The following is a 6000-nucleotide window of genomic DNA, read 5'->3' on the forward strand; positions in this document are numbered from 1 at the left end:
CTAGCTGCGGAAGCCGACGCCGTCTTGAGGACCTTCCGGGGAGCCAGATCGGTCGAACCGTGCCTCCGCTTGCTAAGGAGAAAAGGAAAATCAGGGTCGGGACACACGAAGAAGGAGCCTGGACGAAAATATCCTAAGATACTTACCCACTCCGAGCCACGATCAATCGTGCCTGTGGGGTGGTCTCTCGAACCTCGATCCCCGAAGGTGCCGCCGAGGTCTGCCCCGCTGCCAGCTTCGGTACCGTCCTCACCTTGGGCACCCGAGGCACCCGAGGGACGGACTGCCCAGGAGCAGCCACGACGACCTGAGGGTCGCCCTCCTGCGCAGCCGGCACGGGCGACGGCTCTCGGGGAACAGGCAGCTCGGCCTGACTCCCCGGGGTCACCTCAACTTCCCCGACTGAGGGGTCAAGTACCCCCTCGGTCTGCCCCCGCTCTTCGGACCGGGACCCCGATGTCCTGGCCCCGGATACCAACGGCACCAGCCCGCTCGGGGGCTGGCTTGACGACCCCTGGCCCAGCCTCAGATCCGGGCTGAGGCCAAGGCGGGCAGCCATATCGTCGTCTTCGTCGTCATCTTCATCGTCGTCGTCGTCGTTAGGCGTCTCCGGCGATGGCTCCCTCGGGAGCCCATCTCTCTCCTGCCGACGATGGAGCCTTTCCAAAGCATCCCGAGCCCTCATCCGCTCGTGGGCCCGAGCCTTCTTCGCGTCCTTTTTCTCCTTCCTCTTCTCCGCGGCAACCCTCCGCACAGCTCGGTCCACCGTGTCCTCCGGGATTGGTGGCAGGGAAGGTTTGTGATGCCCTACCTCTTGGAGACAGACGAAAAGTCTCAGCTGTGAGAACCAAGGGAAACCCGACGCAAGGAGAAAGAAGGAGCGGACACTCACCAGGGACACACACCCGCGGTCAGGACGCATCAAGGGCTGGGAAAGGGCACCGGCGTTCGGCTTCCCCAACGTGACGGCTACCCGCCTGTGGAGGTCGTCGACGGGAAGGGGATCCGAGGACATCCGCAAACCCTCCAAGTCGGCCCCCGGCGTCATCTCCCAAAGCGGCAGCCGCCGCTCCGTCAAGGGAAGCACCCTCCGGCGATGAATGGCGGCAACCACTCCCGCAGCAGTGAGCCCTCCTTTCCGCAACTCCTCCAGGGCCTTCAGAAGGGGCTGGAGATTCTTCTGTCTATCGCACGGGGTCCCGTAGCACCAGTTGTCGGCGGCGGCGGTCACCATCGCTGAGAAAACGACGGGAGCCTCCCGCCGTCATTCCGGAGATAGAACCACCGGCGCTGCCACCCTTTGTTCGAGGACGCAAGGATGGCGGGGATATACTGCGGCGCCCGCGCCTGCCTCAGCTGGAGGATGCAGCCACCGGCCCGCACTGCCGTGCGGACCCTTCTCTCCCCCGTCGGCGAGGCAAAAAGCTCCGCAGAGAAGAGATGAGTCCACAGGTCCCAGTGGGGATCAATCCCCAAGTATCCTTCACAAACCGCCGCGAAGATGGCGACTTGTGAGATGGAGTTGGGACTGAGGTTGTGCAGCTCCACCCCGTAGACATGCAGAATTGCCCGCATAAAATGGCTTACCGGCACTCCGAACCCCCGCTCGTGAAAGGAGACGAAGCTCACGACATACCCCGGCGGCGGGGACGGGGCGGCTCCGCTCGGAGGGGCCATCCACTCCGGCTGCGAGTCACCGGAGAGAGGGCGAAGCAAACCGTCAGCAACAAGGGCCTCCAGGTCATCCACCGTGACGGTGGAGAAAGGCCACGGGTCACGCGGCGGAACAATGGTCACCCGGTCGGCCATTACCAAGCGGAAGAGGTGGCGGCGGAAAGGACTGGGTGAGCGGTTTCTTTTCTCTGGCTATTCCCTCGGGTCGCGAAAACCTAAGGAGGAGGCAAGTAGCAGAGTAAAAAACCATCATCGGTCCCTCTCCCGAATGTATAAAGGCCCAGGCGAGACCCATTCAACACTTCGCCCGAACCCGCCGCGGGATTCAAAACTCAAAGCGAAACGCCCGTTCCTCGAACGGCTCACGCACGCACAACGGCCGCCCCGTGAACCACTCGTCTCGTCGCATTAACTCGGCGGCAGGACAGGCGACACCTTTGGCGGGCGAGGCAGGCGACGCTTCACCTTCGCCATAATGATCGCGTCAGAAAAGGTGCGCCACACTATTCAATTTCGTATCCTTTTCCACTTCCTCTTTCTCTCTCTCTTGCAACAGGGACCGGGAAAGGGGACACCCCGAAAGGGATCCTTCTCCGCGAAGGAAACGGGCCCCGAGCCCCCCTTACTGATCAGAGGTTCAAAGGCTGGCCCCTCGGAAGGGTTCAACAGCCGCCTCAGAGCACTCGGGCTCCACGCCCACTACTGGTCAGAGGTTCGAAGGTCGGCCCCTCAGAAGGGTTCAACGGCCGCCTCAGGCCACTCGAGCTCCGCGCCCACTACTGATCAGGGGTTCGTAGGCTGGCCCTCGAAGGGTTCGATAGCCGCCTCAGACGCAGAGCGAGGGATGACCCTGGGTACGTTCGATACATAACCAAGGCTCGGGCTACGCTCCCGAGGTACCCTAGAACATTTCCGAGACCAACGGGAACGATTTTTGTAATGGAATCCCATCAGAGGGAGGCATCGAGCCCTCAGACCCTGTCAAAAGGGGACCGGGTCCGGCAAATCACTCGCAGGTACTTTTGGAGCGCGCCTCCGGGCCACTAGCCGACCCCTAACAAATGGGGCACGGGCGTCCACTCGGATTACCCGTTAGCAGCTCACTGGAGACACCATGTTCGGCGCCCTCCAAGGGCAACGTGGCGCTTTTCCCCCCCTCCTCCTTGCGGAAAGGCGACGCAGGGGCGTATGTAAAAAAGTCGAGTCTGTCCTTGACCGTCCTCTCGCTCTGTGTGGAGGCTCGGGGGCTGCTCTCGCAAACCCGGCTCCGGCCAAACCGTTGACAGCGTCAACATACCAGCCCGAGAACTTGGGACCCGACCGTGCACCCGGGCTACGGCCAGCTCGCATGAGGGAACAACCAGACCGGCCGAAGCATCGCGAAACGCATTAAGACCTCGAAGGAGTCAAACCACTCCTCCGAGGCCTCAGGGGCTACACCCGGCGGGTGCGCTCGCGCGCACCCGCCGGAACAAAACGCAACCGAGAAAGGCTGGTCCCCTTGCAAAAAAAAGTGCGACAAAAGCCTCAAAGCGATTATTAACACTCCCTTCGAGGCTCGGGGGCTACTGTCGGGGACCATAATTAGGGGTACTCCCAAGACTCCTAATCTCAGCTGGTAACCCCCATCAGCACAAAGCTGCAAAGGCCTGATGGGTGCGATTAAGTCAAGGCTCGGTCCACTCAAGGGACACGATCTTGCCTCGACCGAGCCCAGCCTCGGGCAAGGGCAGCCGACCCCGAAGGATCCACGCCTCGCCCGAGGGTCCCCCTCAAGCAACGGACACACCTTCGGCTCACCCGAGGCCCAGTCTTCGCCAAGAAGCAACCTTGGCCAAATCGCCGCGCCAACCGACCATATCGCAGGAGCATTTAATGCAAGGATGGCCTGACACCTTATCCTGACGCTCGCCCTTTAGTCGGCAGAGCCGAAGTGACCGCAGTCACTTCGCCGCTCCACTAACCGGCCTGACAAGAGGACAGCGCCGCCTGCGCCGCTCCGACTGTTGTGCCACTCAACAGAGTGAGGATGACAGCAGCCAAGTCCGACCTTGGGCGCCATAGGAAACTCCGCCTCGCCCGACCCCAGGGCTCGGCCCCGGAAGACAACGAACTCCGCCTCGCCCGACCCCAGGGCTCGGGCTCGGGCTCGGCCTCGGCCCCGGAAGACGACGAACTCTGTTAGAAATATGCCCTAGAGATAATCATAGAGATGAGCATATTTCTTTGTATCCATGATATATATATTGCTTAATTGAATAATCATGGAAGGCACCTTGTATTGATTAGCAATTATGTGAATTGTTTGTGAGATTCTTTACTTATATGGTTATTCTAAATGATGTCCCTAGTCAGAGTCGATGACTAGCACATGTATTAGTTGATGACTACATTTCACAAGTCATGAACATGGAGATGTTAAACTAATAATGTGGGTGCATGTATGACATGAGGCTGGACCGACCCAACGTGAGATATTGTAATATAGTTCTCTTTTTGCAACATGAATATTGTATCCTTAGACCTGAGATTGTCGCATGTTCTCAAGATGTGAATTGGCTTACTTAGGGACTATCAAACGCTATCCCGTAACTGGGTAGTTATAAAGGTAGTTTTGGGTTTTTCAGGAAGCATGTTGTGAGGCATGGTCAGTCAAGATGGAATTTGTCCCTCTTTTTGTGAGAGAGATATCTCTGGGCCCTCGAGTGATTGGATCAAGAAATGCATGGTCGTGCTAGGGTTAAGAGTTAACCATTGAAAGGATTCCAATTCACAGTGTCGAGAAAGAGAGGTCAGCTTAGAGCCAGACCAAATATCGTGAGACAAAGAGAACAACATGTACGTAATGTCGCAATGGTTCGTCTGATATGATCTTTACGTGCGCATAGGAGTTGACATGTCTTGCTAGAGGCCACTGTCAATTATTGGGCCAAGTAAGAGTACTCGGGCTATGTCTATTTGTACGTGAACCTATAGGGTCACACACTTAAGGGGAAGGAAGCCTAATTCGGATTAGATCCGAAATTAGACTAGGCTTTAGGGTTAATCATGGGCCTCGGTGTCAGAAGCCCACCATAACGCCTATATAATGAGGGGCGGGGCGCGGTTAGGTTGAACCTAATCAGCCACCAGCAAACGAGTAGCCGCTCGCCTCTCGCCCTCGCCAAGCCGCCGTCGCGAACCTAACAGTTCGGTACGTGGCGCTTCCTCCCTGTACGTGTGGATACCTCGAAGGTGCTGCATCTGGAGCACTAGGACGAACCGTGCGAGGACGTGAAGGACGCCGACGACTACACGGCACTGCTCGACGCGTTCGTCTACATCGAGACGTCTTCCGCTGCTCTGCGCGTCTAGTGGTAACTCCATGACCTATAACTGCAGTAGTTCTTGGTATTATGGGGTTGAAAATTTTGTTTTGCGCTAGCGTAGCCTCCCCGTAATCTTACAAACTCTGCCTCGCCCGACCCCAGGGCTCGGACTCGGCCTCGGCCCCGGAAGACGACGAACTCCACCTCGCCCGACCCCAGGGCTCGGACTCGGCCTCGACCCCGGAAGACGACGAACTCCGCCTCGCCCGACCCCAGGGCTCGACCTCGACCACGGAAGACAGACTCAACCTCGACCTCGGAGGAGCCTCCGCCTCGCCTGACCCAGGGCTCGGACCGACCACATCATAGGAGGGGCCATCATTATCCTACCCCTAGCTAGCTCTGGCTACGGGGAACAAGACCGGCGTCCCATCTGGCTTGCCCCGGTAAAACAAGCAATGATGGCGCCCCGCGTGCTCCATGACGACGGCGGCTCTCAGCCCCCCTTACGGAAGCAAGGAGACGTCAGCAAGGACTCGACAGCTCCGACAGCTGTCCTTCCGCAAGGCTCCAGCGCTCCTCCGACGGCCACGACATCACACGAACAGGGTGCCAAAACCTCTCCGGCTGCCACGACGGCATGTACTTAGGGCACTAGCTCCTCTCTGCTAGACACGTTAGCACTCTGCTACATCTCCCATTGTACGCCTGGACCCTCTCCTTACGCCTATAAAAGGAAGGTCCAGGGCCCTCTTAGAGAAGGTTGGCCGCGCGGGGGAACGGGGCGACGCATAAGGCTCCTCACTCTCTCCCATGCGGACGCTTGTAACCCCCTACTGCAAGCGCACCCGACCTGGGCGCGGGACAACACGAAGGTTGCGGGTTCACCCTTTAGCCTGCCTCCCTTCCTCTTTCCCCCCTTCGTGCTCCGTCTCGCGCCGACCCATCTGGGCTGGGACACGCGGCGACAATTTACTCGTCGGTCCAGGGACCCCCGGGTTTGAAACGCCGACACTAT

The sequence above is a fragment of the Zea mays genome, chromosome 6 (assembly GCF_902167145.1).
Source record: "Zea mays cultivar B73 chromosome 6, Zm-B73-REFERENCE-NAM-5.0, whole genome shotgun sequence".
Taxonomy (NCBI): Eukaryota; Viridiplantae; Streptophyta; class Magnoliopsida; order Poales; family Poaceae; genus Zea; species Zea mays.